The 22799-nt window shown below is 37.6% G+C and overlaps 1 non-coding gene across 1 annotated transcript; it reads left to right on the top strand.

The window, feature by feature from the left end:
- The first annotated feature begins 11846 nt into the window (after positions 1–11846).
- Positions 11847–11953, top strand: LOC118487053. The gene has a single exon (XR_004880220.1). It is a non-coding gene; the product is annotated as a small nucleolar RNA R71 (small nucleolar RNA).
- The last annotated feature ends 10846 nt before the right edge of the window (positions 11954–22799 follow it).

The raw sequence follows: 22799 nt of genomic DNA, 5'->3' as shown, positions 1-22799 counted from the left end.
TATGATACAAGTATGATTATAATTTGAACGTTGTATAAACATAAAATGTGTCTCGATTTTGTGTAAGAATGTGCGTACCTCGAGATTGTTTGTGTATTGTGTAAGCATGAATAAACAAAGTAAACAATTGTGAATAAGATGCAATTTCCATTATGATCAAAGTCTTGAGATTACAAGGATTGAAATGAAATACAAATACAAGTTTTCTAAGAATAGAAAGTATGAAAATACAAAATGTTACAATAGTCGACAGAAAATTTCAATCAAAAAGCTGCTAGATGATTACCAACACATACGGACTGGTTTCAATCGATGATAAGAGACCGATAATTATCTTAGTTGCCTTTTTCATGTTTAATTACAATCAATTTTCAAGAAAACAGACAATTTTCACAAAATAAGTGACATGATCAATTACGGCACACCAGGTCGAACATGGTCATACTAGGTAAAAATTGGTCACATTAAAGATGATTACCAACAAACTACAACAAATTCAAATTCAAGCAAACTACAACCATATAATCCCTAGAAGTCCTAATACAACAAATTCGAGTCTCAAACTACAATAAATTCAAAAAAAATTTATATGAACAATAGTTAACTACAATTTGTCTGAACGTACGATGCGTACGAGATGCAGTTACAACATACGGGTTTTTCATTATGGGAGTTATAATGTGCAGAATTCACATCTCGTACGCTCGTAAGATAATGCACATTGTACATTACACAAAGTCACTTTTGGTCATAACAAGTCATTACGGTATTTATGACATGTGTATGATGATTAGTACGTTGATGAGTCTTATCATTTGCTATTGAGTTGTTTATTTGTTACACTTAGTTAGATTAGATCATAAAATGTTAACTTAGTGTTCATCGTAAGTGTATGACGATTAACACATTCATAGTCTTAGTTAATTGGTTTAGGTTATACAAAGTCACATTAGATCATAAAAAGTCATTTTAGGGTTAATTTAAATTTCCACATCCTATAAATATAGTATTTACTTACTTCACTATGTGTATTAAAGTACATTTCCATATAAATAAAAATACTTTTGTATTAAATTGCATATCTAGATCTTATATATTATCTTGCCACATCCATCTCAGTTTCCATATCCGAACATTGTGAGTATATGTGCACCCCCAGTTCCCATATACACCACAATACAATCCAGAAAGTGTGAAAATCCTGTGACATATGAGGTATATTCCTATCTGTATTTCACTTGATAGCCTCTTTTACAGTGGAAAATGTCAAAAAAACATGTGACTTTATGTCACACCCCGAATTTCCAACCAAATCCCGGTAGGCACGGGTGGGGAGTATCGTAACGTAAGATTGGTATTATTATAGACATAAACACAGATAGCACAGCGGAAGTCATGGAGATTAAAATATTATTACAAACCAAATGTCCAAATGTTCAAAATAATATACAGACAGCTTGTACTAATAATAAAGATCGACAAGGGAAACGTAAAATGTACAAAGAGGAAGATTATCAGACTACTAGGCTTTATGTAAAGGAGTTGCAAATTTCTCTTCTAGCATTACCGAGCAACTTCCAGCCTATTTACGTGCTTGTACCTGTAACTTAGTCTTTTGAAAATGCGTCAGTTTACACTAGTAAATACAATCAGCCGACTCATTTTGAAAACATTTTCAAAATCATTTTAGTGCACAAGGCACATGATTTTATAAATAACTTGGGACAATTCAAAATGATCTTGTACACAATTTTACAGGCCTGTCAATACATATGGGGCCAAGTACTAAACCCCGAGGCATGATTAACTGACACGCCAATGAAACCCACAAAGGGGTATACCCATGTAGTGGGTAAGGAAAACATTTTATAATAGCATTAAACATCTGTCGGGTGTATGCCTACATCCCGTGCTTGGTCGTGGCCATTAGTAACTTAAATGAGTCGTGGATATCCAAGACACAGTCGTGTTAAACCCCAATGTTTAAGTTATCAGACAAAACAGATTAAAACGGGTTATGAAGATTTTGTAGCCACAATCCAACATATGATCCTATACCTGACTAAGCGGTAATAATTTACCGTATCCCAAGCCCATATAGGGAAAATAGGTTAAGAGTATTTACCTGAGCTAATACTCGTCTTAATATGCAAGGTTTATAAATAGCTTAGTTGTTAATAAAAAATATAAGGTAGGTAGCAATTTACTGGAAGGCCCTAGTCTAGAATGATGGTATAAATAACCAATTAGAATGCTAACGGGTCCCATTCAAGTCGTAGAATTGGACCGGTTAACTTAAAATATCGAAGACGGTACGATACACTTGATTAAGCGATGACTAGAATAGAATATAGTTTAAACCCAACAAGTACTAATACTTGTATAATATGGGTAAACAAATAACATTCTGGAATTTGAAGTAAAAATGATAAGGTTTAACCCGTGAGTCATGAACAATTTCTATATGCCAATATACTTTAAATAAGTTGTAACATCAGTAGGATATCAACTTATATGCCCATGAAGGTTTTAAAATCAAACTATGCCTTATAAGGGTATTTTAGTCATTAAGCGACGTATTAAAGGAACTTGCGTATAAACCGATGTTATGGATATGATCATTCTGTAAAAATGTTATATTTATGATATAATATTAGTAAGTAATCAAACATATGTGTGATTTATGATTTAAGACTAAACCATGCACCGTAGGGGCATTTTGGTCATTTCACACATAGTTCGAGAACTTAATTGAAAATCCGAGTTAAGATCATGTACCTACTGTGGAAACATTTTAAATAAGTTTTAAAATCAGTAGGTATCAAGTTTGGATTGGTAGTTATGGTTTAAAACCATACTATGCGCCAAAAGGGTGTTTTGGTCATTTAATAACATAATTTACGACCTTTAATCAAAACTTAGGTTATGATCAGATTTGATATTCCAAAATATGTTGATTATGATATTATATCTGTAGGTAATAGGTTTGATACGATAAATTAGGTTTAAAATCATATTATGTGCCAAAAGGGTACTTTGGTCAATTTAAAACATAATTTGCGATCTCGTACGAAAACTTAGTTTATGATCAACCTCATAACATCAAAATATGTTAATTATATTAACACATCAGTAGGTAAGTCATTTACAAGTTCGTTATTGATGAAAACCTTATAGTTTGCAAAAAACAGGCATTTTGGTCGAAGTATGGCATAATAACGAAACTTGAACAAAAACTCAGAATATGATTATGATCATGTAATATAACCTCAGAGGTTATGCTACATTAAATTATAATCTTAATGCAACCTTAAGTCAATAGCAAACTTGGCTAAATCGGGTCAAAATCGAAAGTCAAAGCATAAGTCAAACTTCGCGACTTTCGGTTGCGAACCGACCTTAAAACTGGAATTGACGAGGCGAACATGTTCCTACATTTTCTAATAATTATTACCAACTTGTTTAAGTGTCAACACATATTTTAGAACATATATATAATCAGATTATAACATTTATGAAATCTAATCGTTTGACTTTTTAAACATTATAACTTTGACCCGTCAATTGACCTAGTAAGCGTGATTTTCAGGAGGTGCCCTTTTGAGAGATTAACACCTACCTAATTATGATCATGTATCCATGTTCGACTCGAACAATGGCTAGACCATAAAGGTCTAAACCGAAAGTCAAAGTAATTATTAACTCTTTTCATGCACTACTTATTCTACTAAACAAGTATGTCGTGCAAGTGCATCATATGGGCGTTTAACCAATTTGTCAAAGTTTTCACTCAAGGCTTTTAGGATTCCCTCTTAATGCTATAAATATCTTCTTTTTTTGACCATTAAAACTCGAACATTTCATACCATACCATATTTATCCTACCATTCATTTCGTTCACAAGTACTAATCAATCTACAAATTCTTACTTATCAATCAAGAACTAAACATTTTACTAACCTTGATTTCATTGCATAAACCAATGATCCGCGACCCGGATCGGACTGCTCCTTCACGAGTCTATACCATAACCGATTGACCTCATTCATCCGTGCGATGAGCTTCCGCCCGTGCACATCCTTCCTGACTCTACTGGCTTTATCACACTGGGAGTTTTACCACCCTTATCTATAAAATTAAGGATTAGAATATTTCGTTCAAATTCCTTCAAGTATGGAGTTTATCAAATCATCTTGTTTACGTACTAATCCTTTCTAAATTCTTTTAAAAAACATTAGTTGATTTGACACATTCATAACGGGTCAATTCATGACCGTTCCTTAGCATATCATTTCCACTCATTCATTTACTGTATTCGGTGTTAACTCACCTATATTCTTTCACAATTTCTTACTTATAAGCTATCCTACATTGATCATTTTTGTTTCTCACGAACTATTCTTACCGCTCATTAATTATTGTCAACTTCTACAGTTTGACTTTTCAAAGTCAACCGCTATTTATTACTTATTGTTTATACATATGGAGTACGTGTTGTACTTATTTTCAGTTCAAACATACTTACAAAAAGTCATTTCATCATTTTAACATTTTCTTGCAAAAACCTTCCATTTTCATCTATACTTGAGCCATTCATTGAGGTCTTAACCGTCATTTATTCTAACTTTCTCATGAATTACTTTTCCAATGTGTACATTTCATAGCTTTATTCGATAATTATTTCACACAATGCATATATGTTTATTTATCACGACAACAACTTTCGACGGTCTTCTTTAGTTAGCATATCAAACCTTTCACGTTATATTAACATTACTTACCTTCTAACTAACAATATCATCATCTTCTTTTGACTTTTCAGAAAGTCAACCCGTACGTACATTCTTATTCGCGTTTTCTTAACAATTGGCTACAATCGTACCCAAACGTGTTCATACATGTTTAACCCATATTCACCTACGGGTTTACATTCCCACCTTTCATTCTTACTTGTTTGATTCGTACTTACTTACGGATTCAAACATCTTCATTATTACCATTCATTCTTACTTGTTTGATCCGTACATACTTACAAATTCCAAACATCTTCATTCTTATCTTTCTTTCTCAAGTTTGAACCGATTCTTAAAGAATCGTTGGACCCCTCCCATCCCACACAACCCCTATTTCCCAATTCATCCGAACATACATGTGATGATACTCATGGGCTCGCGAGCATCCTATGCTTCTTGCACACTGGCAACGCGTGCAATCCACATACTAGTCTCGTGTCTTCATTAGAATCATCACTTTATATCCAGGGATCCGGTCTTAAGTTTGTGCCACACTCATTTGAATCCCTCTAGGATTACACCCTCGTATTTAAAGGCATGCTAAATACCGTTACTTACCAAAATTGAAATTTGTGTACCTGGGGGTCCGATTGGTTGTCTTATCACACGCCTTAACCTTCATACTAGCCCTCGACTGCGGAACATCCTCATTGTCTAACAAGCTCACCTTACGACATTTATCATTGTTAGTAACACCACACATACTTCTTTATATTAAATTTTACCTTTCGGTCTTGATCGAGTGTCAGATTATACGGGTCATTAATCACAAGAGCACACGAGTTTGAGTTCAGGTACTCACTTATTTATACTTGATTTCGCTCAAACCTAGGCTCTGGTACCAACTTGTAACACCCTAACGCGTTTTAACCGAAAAGACGCATCGGAAATACGTACCATAAAATTTCTTTGTTAAAATGTTCCTTTATACTTGAAATTCACTTAAAAACAACTTCTTTAAAAGAATTACAACGTTTATCCTTCATTAATGTACCGATTATAACATACTAATACAGATTACATGACCACCCATTCCGTACAATCCATGTCTCTTTAACTCGATCTTCAATCACTTGCCCTTCATGATATTGATCCACAATTCTGTACAACCCGCACTCACCACATACATTCGTAACGGGGTTAGTACACATTAAATATAATTAAGATTCATAATTATAGAGTTTCATCACGTTCTATCCTCGTATACTTTCCATTCTGTTATCTTTCTAATTTCAAGCATATCATCTTGGTGAGACAACAATAATGTACCTGCATTACATTTCATTCTCAAGGCACATCATTAGTAAAGTAAATATTCGAACGTATTGAAGCCATGTATATATATTAATACACACATACATACTTACATACATACACATATACATTTATACATACAAGTTCTTACATATCACTTACACTCTCATATGATTATGCTAACATATCTTAGTCACAAACACCCGTATAAATAGATCTCATACGTATCAACCTACGTGCGCACTTCTTTCTAATCATGCTTACCTATGGATTCCATTGCTAACATGTAAGTAAATCCAAACCCATACTTATATATGCCTCTAGACTTATTTCATTCTCTCATATACTTACGTACACGCTCATCGCACCTCATAAACACTCTTCAGTGAGTTTGGAGTATATTCCAGGACTCTTTAAAGGTTACGGAATAAGTTTCGGAAGGCACGGAACTCATGGTGGGTCAAATTTACAATTTCAGCGTTTCTGGACCAGTAAGGGGCGTCGGCGGCGCCCTCGCATGCTTCGGCGACGCACCCCATAAACATGCGTCGGAGGAATTTCACGTAAACACTGGTTTAACGCGTCGGAAGCAGAACAGGGCGTCGGCGACGCACCAGGGGTCATGATTTTATTTAGAACTTTTTAAGAAAAATAAATATTTTTAACCATAACATATATTTTAAAATTTCATTTAACTATATTGATGCGTGTGTAGTGTAATATATTTTAGATATATATTTTAAGCCCTTTTTACACTCTTTGACCAAGTTTTAAATTTATAAAACACGATATTTACTAACACTAAACACACATATGGGCAAGTTCACCCATCGTGGACGTAGTATAGTGTTGATAAGATACCGAGGTCGTCCAAGGACACAAGAGCTTTTAGTACCGGTTTATCCTCAACGTCTAATCAAACCAAAATGTTAGAAAAAGATTTTTAAACTAAGAAAATAAAACTAACTAAATGCTGAAAAAATAAAATAAAAATAAAAACAGATAGACAAGATGAATCACTTGGATCCGACTCGTTTGTTAGTATAACCTTTGATTATTTTCACACTTTTGCACTTGTTTAAGAGATTATCTTAGTTATTGTAGTAGGCCCCTCTTTTGAAGGCGACGTTACCCTCAACCCAGTAGTTTGAGTCAGCAAGGATACAATCCTAAAGGGTTGGATTATTGAAAGATAATTGATTAAGTTATTAATGCAAATTATGGTAGGCCCCTCTTTTGGAGGTGACGTTACCCTCGACTAAGTAGTCTGAGTCAGCAGGGATACAGTCCTAAATAGCCGGGTTATAGTATTAATAGTAGTTAACTTATGAGGGGATCAAAGAGTTTGGACCCCTGCCATCCAATACCTTTGGGTATTGAAGGAGGTCCTACTAAATTTGACCCAGGTCCCTTGCAGGACCTCTAAACGCTGAACAAGGGCAAGACCCTTACCAAACTGTTCCCTTAACCACCGACCAGGTAGCCAACATACCTCCATATAGACCGTGGAGATATGAATGGTGAAAATCTTTTATTTTATATAGACAGTAAAATAATGCCAAGACACCACGGACAAACGATAAGGAAGAATCACCTTCAACATAAGAAACTAGTTATTAAAGTCATTAATACAAAACCAATTAAGAAGTGCAAAAGATTAAAAATAAAAAGTATTATACTAAACACTTGTCTTCACCAAGTGATGTAAGAGACTTAGGCAAACATGGCCTTGATTGTCAAGAACTCTTACGATCAATCTTGGATCCCGAGATGACTCACACACTCTATGATGGACAATGGATGATGGTGGTGGATGATGGTGTTGTGATGGTGGTGGGTGGTGGATGAAGTGTGAGAGAGGTGGTGTGCCAAGGGATGAGTTGCAATGAATCCAAGCACTCCTATTTATAGGCTGAACAGAGGCCTGGGCACGGCCCCATGCCTGTCTGACACTATCTCTCTTCATTAATTGTAATTCGCAATTACAATTAATGCGCCTGCAGTACTTTGGGCACGCCCCCGTGTTCACTGGGCACGACCCCGTGGTGAGCAATAGAAGCTTCTACAGGTTTGTCTTTTCTGCTGCTTCTTGGGCACGGCCCCGTGCTCGCTAAGCACGGGGCGTGTTCAGCCTTCTGTCTTCCTTGTTTTGCTTGGGAGGATGCTGTCGAGGGGTCGGGCAATCCACTCTTGTCCCTTTTCTTGTATTTGTGTTAGATTTAGCTGTCTTTTTGCTTCTTTTGTTAATTTGAGCTCATTTCATCCTGAAAATATAAAAGGAAGACAAAAACACACTTTTTCCAACATTAGTACTTAAAAAGGGTTAGTTTTATGCCTCATTTGATGTAATTTATATGTTGCATTTTACACACATCAAATATCCCCACACTTGAATTTTTGCTTGTCCTCAAGCAAAACTCTTTAATATGTGGCTTACACTCCCAAATGGAATGGGTAGAAGAGAAGGTTTTGGGCTTGTCATAGAGTGTCGAGATTTTCCAAGATTGTTTAGGTTTTATTTTTACTTATTTACAATCCTATTCGTCATGATTTATTAAAAACTTTTCATAAGGTAAATCATTCATTAAGGCATAACATACCTTTCTAAAATTCCATTTATATACAAGTTCACATACCTCACGGGAGAAATCACTCACTCGGCCGAAGGTGTATTTTTAGTGAATCACTCGAGAGCGGCATGGAACTTATTCCTACCATAAGTTTGCCAAGCAATCAATCCTCCTCCTTTTTAACTTTATACCTTTGTAAATATCAAGAGGACTTTTTGGGTGAAGGGTTAGGCTTGGGCTAAAGGTGGGTGGTTGGGTTAGTGGTTAGTAGAAAAGGGCGAAAAGCGTAAAAGCGTCGGTTTTCGTAAAACATTTTGTTTTTGTGACTTTTTATTTTCAATGAAGTATTTATTCAAACAAGCTCTTGTTTGAGGAGCTTTGTTTGCTTATTTCTAACTTCATTGTATAATAAATATAATTTTTTTTGTCACACGAAGACCGAGCTTGTTACTAAAATAAAAGGTAAAAATAAAAAGGGTTTTTTGGTGGGTAAAAAGGGTTTTGAGTTAAGAAATGAAAAGGTTTAGGCTCAAAGGGGCTAACTAGGGGGAATTTTTGGGTAGGTGAAAGGAAAAATAAAAATAATGGTGTTGAAAGAAAAAGGGTTAGTCCTAATGCCTCCATCATTTACTTACTTGGGTTTAAGTTAGTAAGGACCGGGAATGAATTGTCGTGGCAAGTTCTAGAGTCGTAAGAAGCAAGCGGCTATTCACACAAGAAACGAAAAATGAGCATTTAGCGTAGAGATGTATATTTGTATGCTCAATAAAGGCTCAAAACTCACTTTTGTGGGAATGAGTTTTTATGTGATCAAGTATATATAATCGAATTTTAACTAAGCTTGTCATGCCGTTTCATAATTTTCTTATGTTGGTTCTTTTTATCACGACGCTATCGGTTGTAAACTTATAAAAATATAACCTTGTTAGTCTTAGAATTCCCAACTTAAACTTAGACAAGTAAAAAAAATGAAAATTTTTGAAAAAATTTTGGGGTGATTAGCGGTTCCAATAGAGTTTTGTGTAAGGCTTGTTATTAGAACTTGCAAAATTCAAGGTTTTAGCATCCCCCCCCCACACACACTTAAATTACACATTGTCCTCAATGTGTCCCAAAAATAAATTTTTAGGTTGATTGAATGTGCAAAATGGTGCTAAAAGCAAAATTTTTATGTTACTGGCAGTCTGGACACGGCCCCGTGGTGACCGGGCACGACCCCGTGTTCAGGTGCCAGTAAAAATAATTAAAGAAAAGAAACAGAAGCCTGGACACGAGGGCGTGTTTGGTGAACACGACCCGTGTCCAGTTACCTGAACTGGGCATTGGTCTGTAGGATGTTCAGCACGGGGCCGTGTTGGCTGGGCACGGCCCGTGCTGAACTTACTGTAATGGAGAAATTGTTATCGGATGCCCTGTTTTCATGCATGGGGTTATGTTTCTCGTTTCCCTTGTCATCCTTGACCACCATGAGTGTGTTTTATTCCTGCAAATTAAAACTAAAAGATTAAACTTAACCTAAGGATAGTTCCGCGGATTGTCTCCGTGGTGCGCCACGTTTATAAGGGTCCTTGGCTAGACCCAAGGCAAGGTTATATGTTTTCTGAGCGGGATGTTTTGCATCCGATGTTGCACCGTCGGAGAGCATCATCCAAACTCGAATCAATAACCTTCATGTAATTGACCGGGTCATCGTCCTCTATTCTCTTCCCAACCCCGAACTTTACTTCATCATCCCCATATTTCAAAGTGAGCGTTCCGTCATTCATGTCTACCACTGCTTGTGCGATGGCGAGAAATGGTCTCCCTAGTATGAGGGGGACTTCGGTGTCTTCTTCCATATCAAGTATGACAAAGTCGGCTGGGTAGACGAAATTGTCGACCTTGACTAGGAGATTTTCAATGACACCTTGCGGGAATTTGACGGATCGATCAGCAAGTTGTATGCTCATTTTTGTAGGACTCGTTTTTCCTAGGCCGAGTCTTTTGAACATTGATGAGGGCGTGAGGTTTATGCTAGCTCCAAGGTCGGCTAGTGCATTACGAATGGGGGAGTCCCCGATCGCGCAAGGAATTGTGAAGCTTCCGGGATCGATTTTCTTTTGGGGGAGTTTGTTGAGTACGAGGGCAGAGCATTCTTCGCCTAAGTTAACTAATTGCAATGTTTCAATTTTCCTTTTATGAGTAAGGAAGTCCCTCATGAACTTAGAGTATTTAGGCATTTGGGTTAGGACGTCAATGAAAGGAATGTTGACATGCAATTGTTTTAGTAGACTTTCGAATTTTGCGAATTGCTCATTGGTTTTTTGACGGATTAACCTACCGGGGTACGGAACTCGAGGAGCCTTGGCAGGCTCTGATGAGGGAGGGGAACCCTTCTCTTGTAAGGGCGGTGTTACGGTCTCCTCGGTAGGCGGCGGGCCTTCTGTAGGACCCACGGTGCGGTTCCGTAGTGTTATGAGATGAACTTGCGCCTTTGGGTTTGTTTCGGTATTGCTTGGTAACACGCCTTGTGGTCTCTCGGAGAAATTTTGTGCTAGTTGACTTATTTGTTTTTCGATGTTTTGAATACTAGCTTGTTGATTTCTAAAATTTGATTCTAATTGTAGAAACCTATCCGAGTTTTTCTTTTCAGTGTCGGAGATGAGGCGAGATATAGTATCTTCAAGCCTTTCTCGTCCACCTTGTTGTTGAGGGAAATTTTGTGACCCATTTCTTGGTTGTTGAAAGTTTGTTCGTTGGTTTACGCTCTGTTGGTTACTACCATTGCTGGGTTCTCTCCAACCAAGGGTTAGGGTGATTTCGCCATCCTTGGTTGTAGGTGCCCGTTGGAGGACCCGACGGCCTAGGTCTATTATCAATGTAGTTTACCGATTCTTGTTGATCGTCTGTTTCTTTCATACAACTCCAATTTTCATGTGGCCCACCACACCCTTCACAAGCCATAACCGAGACCGTTTTTGTCATTTCCAATTTTTTTATTTTTGAAGAAAGGGCCTCGATTTGGGCTTGTAAAGAAGTGCTTTCATCAACCTTATGGGCGCCCGGGGCAATGGATTTATTGCCTCGGGGAGTGTGCCACTGAAAATTGGTTTGAGCAATTTCCTCAATTTGATTATATATTTCATGCGGGCGGCGATTACCTAAAAGTCCCCCGGAGCTAGAGTCAAGTGTTTGCCTTGTGTGTGGCAACAACCCATTATAGAAAGTGGATACTTGTTGCCATATCGCAAGGCCGTGATGTGGACACTTTCGCAATAGCTCCTTGAACCTTTCCCAAGTTTCATATAAGGATTCCCCGTCCTCTTGTGAATATGTATTAGTTTCAGTCATTACTTTAGCCGTTTTAGCGGGAGGGAAATACTTATATAGAAATTTTTGGGCTAGTTCATCCCAGGTGTTTACCGATCCAGCTGGGAGGGCGTTAAGCCAAGCTTTTGCTCGGTCTTTTAGTGAAAAAGGAAACATTCGGAGGCGGATGGCGTCATTTGATGCTCCATTGATCCGAAAGGTATCACATATTTCTAAGAAATTAATAATATGTAGATGGGGATCCTCGTCCGCAAGCCCATGGAAGGTTGCAGAGTTTTGAAGCATCTGTATCAAATGCGGCCGAAGTTCAAAGTTATTGGCTTCATCATTCGGTGCATTGATAGCGGCACCGAGATTACCTACGGTGGGTCGTAGATAATCCATGAGGGTACGTTGGTCCGCCATTGGAAGTGAGTTCCCCGAAACCTTCTCTTGGCTTTTAGCTTTTAGTCTTTTTCTGAGAAAGCGTTCGGGTTCTTCTAGAGGTTCTTTTATGTCTTTATTAGAACTGGAGCTCATACACTACGTAGAGGTGGCGTCTGGTTCCAAGTCCTGCAACAAAAAAAAAAAGACTGTTGGTCAGAAGGTTCACCACGGCCCCGTGCTCAGTGAACACGGCCCGTGGTCAAAGTTACCGTGATTGTTTTCCAGATCCCAGTTACTGGAGAGTTTGGACACGGCCCCGTGATGCACCGACACGGCCCCGTGGTCAGCCTTCTGTAACTTGGAAAACTAAAAACTGTCAGTAACAATGCTGGGCACGGCCCGTGTCCGACCAGGCACGGCCCGTGCTGAACTCTGCAGAAGCTGAAAAACTAAGAAAATCCTAAAAAAATTAAAAGAAAATAAAAAAATGATTAGGCCGTTGATTCCTAACTTTCTTAAAATCCTTGTGTCCCCGGCAATGGCTCCAAAAACTTGATGCGTGTGTAGTGTAATATATTTTAGATATATATTTTAAGCCCTTTTTACACTTTTTAACCAAGTTTTAAATTTATAAAACACGATATTTACTAACACTAAACACACATATGGGCAAGTGCACCCATCGTGGACGTAGTATAGTGTTGATAAGATACCGAGGTCGTCCAAGGACACAAGAGCTTTTAGTACCGGTTTATCCTCAACGTCTAATCAAACCAAAATGTTAGAAAAAGATTTTTAAACTAAGAAAATAAAACTAACTAAATGCTAAAAAAATAAAATAAAAATAAAAACAGATAGACAAGATGAATCACTTGGATCTGACTCGTGTGTTAGTATAACCTTTGATTATTTTCGCACTTTTGCACTTGTTTAAGAGATTATCTTAGTTATTGTAGTAGGCCCTTCTTTTGAAGGCGACGTTACCCTCAACCTAGTAGTTTGAGTCAGCAAGAATACAATCCTAAAGGGTTGGATTATTGAAAGATAATTAATTAAGTTATTAATGAAAATTATGGTAGGCCCCTCTTTTGGAGGTGACGTTACCCTCGACTAAGTAGTCTGAGTCAGCAGGGATACAGTCCTAAATAGCCGGGTTATAGTATTAATAGTAGTTAACTTATGAGGGGATCAAAGAGTTTGGACTCCCGCCATCCAATACCTTTGGGTATTGAAGGAGGTCCTACTAAATTTGATCCAGGTCCCTTGCAGAACCTCTAAACGCTGAACAAGGGCAAGACCCTTACCAAACCGTTCCCTTAACCCCCGACCAGGTAGCCAACATACCTCCATATAGACTGTGGAGATATGAATGGTGAAAACCTTTAATTATATATAAACAGTAAAATAATGCCAAGACACCACGGACAAACGATAAGGAAGAATCACCTTCAACATAAGAAACTAGTTATTAAAGTCATTAATACAAAACCAATTAAGAAGTGCAAAAGATTAAAAATAAAAAGTATTATACTAAAAACTTGTCTTCACCAAGTGATGTAAGAGACTTAGGCAAACATGGCCTTGATTGTCAAGAACTCTTACGATCAATCTTGGATCCCAAGACGACTCACACACTCTATGATGGACAATGGATGATGGTGGTGGATGCTGGTGTTGTGATGGTGGTGGGTGGTGGATGAAGTGTGAGAGAGGTGGTGTGCCAAGGGATGAGTTGCAATGAATCCAAGCACTCCTATTTATAGGCTGAACAGAGGCCTGGGCACGGCCCCGTGCCTGTCTGACACTATCTCTCTTCATTAATTATAATTCGCAATTACAATTAATGTGCCTGCAGTACTTTGGGCACGCCCCCGTGTTCACTGGGCACGGCCCCGTGGTGAGCAATAGAAGCTTCTACAGGTTTGTCTTTTCTGCTGCTTCTTGGGCACGGCCCCGTGCTCGCTGAGCACGGGGCGTGTTCAGCCTTCTGTCTTCCTTGTTTTGCTTGGGAGGATGCTGTCGAGGGGTCGGGCAATCCACTCTTGTCCCTTTTCTTGTATTTGTGTTAGATTTAGCTGTCTTTTTGCTTCTTTTGTTAATTTGAGCTCATTTAATCCTGAAAATACAAAAGGAAGACAAAAACACACTTTTTCCAACATTAGTACTTAAAAAGGGTTAGTTTTATGCCTCATTTGATGTAATTTATATGTTGCATTTTACACACATCAATATATACATTCACATACCTCGCAAGTGGTCACTCAACATTCGGCCAAAATGTATAAGTGAACCGCTCGGTCCCGGTACAGAACTCACTCCTATCATAAGCTTGACAAGAAATCAAATCTCCTCCTTTTTAACTTAGTCCTTGTAATATCAAGAGCACTTTGAAAGGGTAGGCTTTTGGTTAAGGGTAGGGTAGTTTTATTTATGTGACACCTCGTATTTTCAATCTTTCCATTTCTGGCAAGTCTACTTGTACTTTCTATTTTTGTAAGTTGTACCTTTGTGGTATTTGGTTTTATTCCCAAATTGTACTCGAGACTTGAAATCATAATGAAAGTGCATTATTTTATTCATATTTGTGTTTGAATACTATGTATTGCCAAAACAATTAAAAACATGATAAACTATGTTAAACACGTAAAAACAGTGAAAATACATCTTAATCTCAGCTCTCAAATTCATCATTGCCAAGAGATTACCCTAAACCGTACAAAAATCGGGAATTTATACGTTAATTCGGTGAAAATATCAAAATTGGGTTAAAATAATTTTTATATTATTTTATTAATATTTTAAATAAGTAAGCTAATAATTAAAACTAAATAAATAAATATTTTAAACTGAATTTTTAATGATTTTTTATTATTTTGGTTAGTTAAACTAACCTGGTTAGCTAAATCCTGGTTAAATCAGCTAACCAGGTTAATTTTATCAAAGGACAGCACTAACTGAGTTAGAAAACTCAGTTAGTGACTAACCCAGTTAGTTAAAAAGAATATAGTAAAAAGGGGGGGGGGTCTCCTGGGTGAGAACCGGCCTCCCCTTGGGATCGAACTCGCGTCTCTCGCATAACATACACACGCACTTACCACTCGGCCGGGCATGCCACATCCGTTCAATATTGAAACCAAATTATATTTAACATCAGATTAAGAGGCGCCGAATTTAAATCAGTAACCGCCAACCTGATCGTCTTCTCCGACGGTTGACATGGTGACCGGAAAGCTTGTGACCTTTCCACACTCGTAACCGATATCCTACATTCCCTTTATAAAACGATCAAACCTCAACACTTAATCATTCCTTCACTCTCGATCACCGAAGAAAAACATAACTCGCCGGGATTTTGGAACATCGCCGGAGAACCGTCGGGAACTTTCGACCACCACCTTCGCCGCCGGGAACCTTCGACCACCACCGTTTGCCGCCTGCAACCGGTCCGGTGACCTTGTCCGGTATAAATTCCGGTAACCGATTCTCTCTTTTTTTTTGGTAGTTTGTTACAGTTTTTATTAATATTATTATTATTATTATTGCCATTATTATTATTATTATTATTAATATTATTATTATTATTAGATATTAATAATATCAGAAATATTATTAAACAGATTTATTGATATTTTTAAATCTGAATTTTTATAACAGAAGTTATTAATTCCTGTTTTATATAATAATCAGAATTATTATTTTATTAAATCAGAAATTATTATTTTATATAATAATCAGATTTATTTTTAGATTTTCAGAATTATTATATAAAATCAGAATTATTAACAAACAGAATTATTATTTAATTAATCAGATTTATTATTTTATTAAATCAGAATTTATATTTTACAATCAGAATTATTATTTTATAATAATCAGAATTTTATTTAATATTACTATCAGAATTGTTTATATAGATATCAGAATTTTTATTTTATAATTAATCAGATTTATTATATTACTTAAATCAGAATTATTATCAGATTTACTATTTTATTTAGAATAGAATTATTATTTTATATAATCAGATTTATTATTTTAAAACAGAATTATATTATTAATATTAATAATAATCAGAATTATTACTTTATATATATATCAGAATTATTATTTTTAAGTACATAATAATCAGGAATTATTATTTATATAATCCAGAATTTTAGTAATAATATTTATAATATTATGGTAAAATCAAAAATATTGTTTTAATAATATATAAAAATCAGTATTTATTTTACTCACTTATTTATAAATAAATTGACATGTATTTCATTAAATACAAAATATAAAAAAAATGAGACATATGATTGTTATTTTAGAAATGTTAATATTATTTTTTTAAATGCCTTGTTATTTAAATAATCTCTAAATTCCCAATATTTAACAATCCTCAAAATTAATAGGGTAAATCTCTTGTGCACATTCTCTTGGGCAATCTCTTGTTTTAACCTTTTCCAAGAAAAACGCAACGCAACCTAAGGTGAGTATACATGACCCATTTTCTATTTTACACTTTTGGGTGCTGTATGCATTTCTATATCAAACACATTATGTTAAACATTTTTGCACTCTCAATCCACATTTCATGTGAATCTATTTGACTCATGTTAATCACGTTATGCTACTGTTAAACATTTATGACTGTGTGTTCATTAACTTTGCAACCCTCCCCTAACAATGGCAGCGCTGTAGACTGAGAAACGCCCCTCCCATAATATTATGGGTATTGTTAGGTTTATTCTATGTTACTCATGTTACCACCCTTCTAGGGTTAGGCTATGTTAATTGCGTTAAACTTTGGTTTGAACACATAGATTTCATCGTTACGAGTATAACTGTTAATATGAACTCATGTAGTCACGTGGATTTGAGCATGTTAAACTATTTCAAACCTATTATACTATATTCAAACTTGTATACTCGCCAACATGTTTTGTTGACTTTATTTTAAATGCATACTGCAGGATGAGGAAGTCAAGATTTGAAGAAATGAATAGGATGGCCTAGAAACCCACTTTTGAAATAAACTATGTTTAATGTTTGTTATTTCCTTTTATGACAATGTATGAAACTTTGCAATTTTAATAAATGAAATTTAATTATATTGTCACATGTAGTGTTATGATATTTTGAGCAATTTGTTCGTCTCATCCCGATGTTTCCGCCATCGGTTGGGGTGTGACAGATTGGTATCAGAGCCATAACTATAGGGAATTAGGAAAAGTAGGAATGCTTTTACCTAGTCTATAGTTTAGGAGCTTTCTCATTTATTTGCTGTTTAAGACAATATTCCCTTCTCTCTTCCTTGCTTCCCTCTATTCTTTTGGACTTCTAATATACAAGCCTTTCCTAAGGCTAACACAATACACACATGGAAGCTGTGAAGACACTCATGTAACACAATCGAAATGATTCATCAAAACAGGGGTGATTCCCATATTTGGTGATGATTTTCATTCAGCTTAAATTTGATTTTTGCACGAAATCTACCCTCAAGTTAGGAGTGACATCCATACCTTGATGGGAATTTCCATTTCATATTCTAGTGGACCCTCATCTTTGGATGAGTACCAACCACATCAGGGTATGATGTTATTAAGTTAGAGGTGAAACTCGCATCTTGTTAACTAGTCCCATTCCTTGATTTTCAATCTCGCCAAAGTTTCGATTTTCCCAATCGATTAAGGACGTGTAGTAACTGGAAGGACAAATATCGTTAGTCGCTCCTCGATGAGAGTATTTGTCTATTAGGCCAAAGCACGTCTCCTTAATTCGAAAAGGATTTCGATTCACTTTGGAATAGTCTTATGTTACGTTCCGTGACAATCCATATTTTTATGATAAATCTCTTTTTATGTTATCTCAATTATCATGCGATTTACATTTGAGCGTTATCTTCATTTCAAGTTTGGGAACACGAATCACGTTATTATCGCAATCTAAAACAATTAATAATTACTCCATCGTGAACAAACTAAATTTATCTTGTTTTCATCATACATGTTATTCTATGTGTAACGTCATGTTATTCTGTGTGCAATGCTATGTTATTCTATGTGAAACTATTTGACAATTCATGTGAAAAAAAAAAAAAAACAATGTGCTATGTGGTGCATACATGAAATCAATTTTCCTAAACAAAAACATTATGATTAAAGTCTCATCCATTTCTTGTTTTGAATTTCTAGATGTCGTCATCTCGTCAGTTCTCTCACTCTCCCAGAAAATCCAAGGCTAATTCCAAAAAGAAAATGCTGACGTTCATGGCAAATCAGATTGCCAGAATCGTGCCAAAGATAGTGTCTGAGATTCAAGCCTCCAGCACTCCCAATCATTCTGGCGATTCTCACGTAGTACAGCCTAAACCAGTCTCGTTCAACTACAAACACTTCACTGCCTGTAACCCCAAAACTTTCACTGGGAAGGATGGAGTGACAGCTATGTTGGAATGGTTTGACAGCATGGAAGTCACGTTCATAAATAGTGAATGTCCAGAGGAACTCAAGGTGCGAAGTGCCACTGGTGTTTTCCAAGCCAGGGCACTAGACTGGTGGACTAACGAGAGAAACATTCGATCCAATGAGCTAGCTTACGCGTTGTCTTGGGAAGAGCTCAGACAGCTTATGATGGAGGAATTCTGCCCTCCTCATGAGCAGCAGAAGTTAGAAGAAGAGTTCTGGACCCTCAAACAAGTTGGGGATGAAAACCTTGCATACACTACCCGGTTCAAGCAGTTGTGTTTTATCGTGCCTCATTTGGTGTTGACCACAGAACGCACCATTCGGAAATATATTAATGGGTTGCCTCCTACGATGCGTGATACCATCGAGGCGGCTAGGTTGGATAATATTGAGGATGTGTACCGCCTCGCGGCAAGTTTGAATAATAATCGAGTTCGTGATAAACAAATCGCAGCAGCATCTAAACCTACATCCTCCTCCAAACCCGCTCATCAAATCACCCACAACAATAGGGGAAAGAAGCGTGCTCATCAATCCTCAGTGTGCAACGCTGTTACACCAGTTGAAAATCCAAAACCTAACCCAGCAAACCTAGAAAAGAAGCAATACACAGGAACAAACCCTAAGTGCACCACTTGCCACTTTCATCACCCAACTACGAGCCCATGTAGACACTGTACCTCCTGCAATCGTTATGGGCATTTGGCAGCATACTGTCGCAATAACCCAACGATAGCCCAAAACACAAAGCCAACAAATGTGGTCAGGGCATGTTTCAAATGTGGGGATCCAACTCACCTACGACCTTAGTGTCCTCAATTGAGGCAAGATTTACAGCAGAAGGCACCACAAGGCCGTGCATTTGTTATCAATGCTCAGCAAGCGCGCAACGACAATGAGGTCATGAACGGTACGTTCCTCATTAATAATTTGTATGCCTCTGTTTTATTTGATACTGGTGCAGATAAATGTTTTGTATCTGTAGAATTTGAACCATTGTTAAAATGCACACGCTCAAAACTACCTAAGTCATTCCCAGTCGAAGTTGCCAATGGCAAGTCTATTCGTGTCGATTCTGTTCTTCGTAATTGTACTCTCACTTTGAATGATCATGCCTTCTCAATTGACCTCATACCCATGGAGTTGGGTAGTTTCGATATCATAGTAGGCATGGATTGGCTTCGAAAGAACCATGCTGAAATTGCCTGTTTCGAAAAATACGTTCGTTTGCCTCTTCCATCAGGTGATACCCTACATGTTTATGGGGATCGACCTTCCAATGGTCTAAAGCTAATGTCATGCACCCAAGCGAACAGATACTTACGTAAAAAGTACTTTGCCTTTTTAGCCCACGTAGTGGAAGAAAAGGGTAAGGGAAAATGCGTAAGCGATGTTCCAGTGGTGTGTGATTTCCCAGAAGTTTTTCCTGAGGATTTACCTGGTCCTCCTCCTCGGTCAGTTGACTTTCGTATCGACCTTGTGCCTGGTGCAACTCCTGTTGCACGAGCTCCTTATCGCCTTGCACCATCTGAGATGCAAGAGCTTTCCAGCCAACTCCAGGAGCTTCTTGACAAGGGTTTCATTCGACCCAGTACCTCTCCTTGGGGTGCTCCTGTTCTATTCGTTAAAAAGAAAGATGGTTCATTTCGAATGTGTATCGATTATCGAGAGCTCAACAAGCTTACTATCAAAAATCGATATCCACTACCTCGCATTGATGACCTCTTTGATCAACTCCAAGGTGCAAGTTATTTCTCCAAGATCGATCTTCGATCTGGCTATCATCAACTTCGTGTCCTCGAAGAGGATATCCCAAAAACCGCATTTCGAACACGCTATGGACACTACGAGTTCGTAGTCATGCATTTTGGTCTGACTAACGCGCCCGCCGTGTTCATGGATTTGATGAATCGTGTTTGCAAACCTTATCTAAATCGATTCGTGATTGTCTTCATTGATGACATTCTAATTTATTCTAAATCTCGAGTCAATCACGAGCGTCATTTACGTCTCATACTCGAACTTTTGCGAAGTGAACGTTTATACGCAAAGTTCTCAAAGTGTGAATTCTGGATCAAGGAAGTCCAATTCCTTGGACATGTCGTCAGCGAAAAAGGTATTCATGTCGACCCTGTTAAAATTGAAGCAGTCAAAAGTTGGATCGCACCTAAAAACCCATCAGAAATTCGTTCATTCCTAGGATTGGCGGGTTACTACCGTCGATTCATCTCGAATTTTTCTAAGATAGCTGTTCCTCTCACTATGTTGACCCAAAAGGAAAAACCTTTCGTTTGGAGTCATGAGCAGGAAGAAGCTTTTCAAACCCTCAAGGACATGCTTTGCAATGCTCCTATCTTAACCTTACCTGACGGAAATGATGACTTCATAGTATATTGCGATGCATCAAATCGTGGTCTTGGTTGCGTCCTTATGCAACGAGGCAAGGTCATTGCGTACGCTTCTTGCCAATTAAAGATTCATGAGAAAAATTACACTACTCATGATCTTGAACTTGGTGCAGTCGTTTTCACATTAAAAATATGGCGTCACTACCTCTATGGTACGAAATGTGTTGTATACACTGATCACAAAAGTCTACAACATATATTCAATCAAAAAGAACTAAATATGCGTCAACGTCGTTGGGTGGAATTACTTAACGACTATGACTGCGAAATTCGCTACCATCCTGGAAAGGCGAATGTCGTAGCTGATGCCCTGAGTCGTAAGACTCATTCCTATCGTATGCGTTGTTTTCAAGTGTCAAGTGACCTTCACAATTGTATTCGTGAGGCACAGTTTGCGTCAGCTAACGAAGGAAGTCTGCTCGTCGAAATCCGTGGTGCCTCTATGGATCAACTTGTGACGAAATCAGACGGACTTCAATATTATCTTAATCGCATTTGGGTACCAAATCGCGACAATCTTCGTGAATTTATCATGAACGAGGCTCATAAGTCTAAATACTCAATACATCCTGGTGCTGATAAGATGTATCATGATCTTCGAACATCTTATTGGTGGCCTGGTATGAAGAATGATATAGCCTTGTATGTCTCAAAATGTCTTACCTGCTCGAAGGTTAAAGCAGAGCATCAGCGTCCCTCTGGTTTGCTCGAACAACCAGAAATTCCTGTTTGGAAGTGGGATAGTATTGCAATGGACTTTATAACTAAACTTCCTCGAACCTCATCTGGTAATGATAGTATTTGGGTCATCGTTGATCGTTTGACCAAGTCAGCCCATTTCTTACCTATTCGGGAAGACTTCAAAGTTGAAAAACTTGCTCGAGTCTATACGGATGAAATCATCTGTCGTCATGGCATACCTCGTGACATCATTTCAGACCGTGATGGTCGTTTCACGTCTCGCCTATGGCAAACTTTTCAATCAGCTATGGGTACTCATTTAAATCTTAGTACAGCCTTCCATCCTCAAACAGATGGACAGACTGAGCGTACCATTCAAACTCTCGAAGATATGCTTCGATCCTGTGTCATTGACTTTGGTGGTAGTTGGGATGTGCATTTGCCTCTGGTCGAATTCTCGTACAATAACAGCTATCACTCCAGCATTCAAATGGCCCCATTCGAAGCATTATATGGGCGAAAATGCCGATCACCAATCAGTTGGCACGAAATTGGTGATAAGCAATTTACTAGTCCTGAGCTTATTCAAGAAACCACGGACAAGATTCTTCAAATCCGTGACAATTTACTCAAGGCCAGGAATCGACAAAAGAGTTACGCAGATAAAGGACGCAAACCCATGGAATTCAATGTTGGGGTCAAGTATTACTTAAAGTATCCCCATGGAAAGGGGTTGTTCGATTCGGTAAAAAGGGTAAACTTGCCCCTCGTTACGTTGGACCTTTCAAAATCCTCGAACGAGTTGGCAAGGTAGCGTATTTGCTGGATCTACCACAGGAACTGAGTAATGTTCATCCGACATTTCACATTTCAAATCTCAAGAAATGTCTAGCTGATGAAGGACTTCATGTCCCAGTCGATGACTTGCAAATCAACGATACGCTTCATTTCGTGGAAAGA

The sequence above is a fragment of the Helianthus annuus genome, chromosome 14 (assembly GCF_002127325.2).
Source record: "Helianthus annuus cultivar XRQ/B chromosome 14, HanXRQr2.0-SUNRISE, whole genome shotgun sequence".
Lineage (NCBI taxonomy): Eukaryota > Viridiplantae > Streptophyta > Magnoliopsida > Asterales > Asteraceae > Helianthus > Helianthus annuus.
This window is presented reverse-complemented; position numbering and strand designations above follow the sequence as displayed.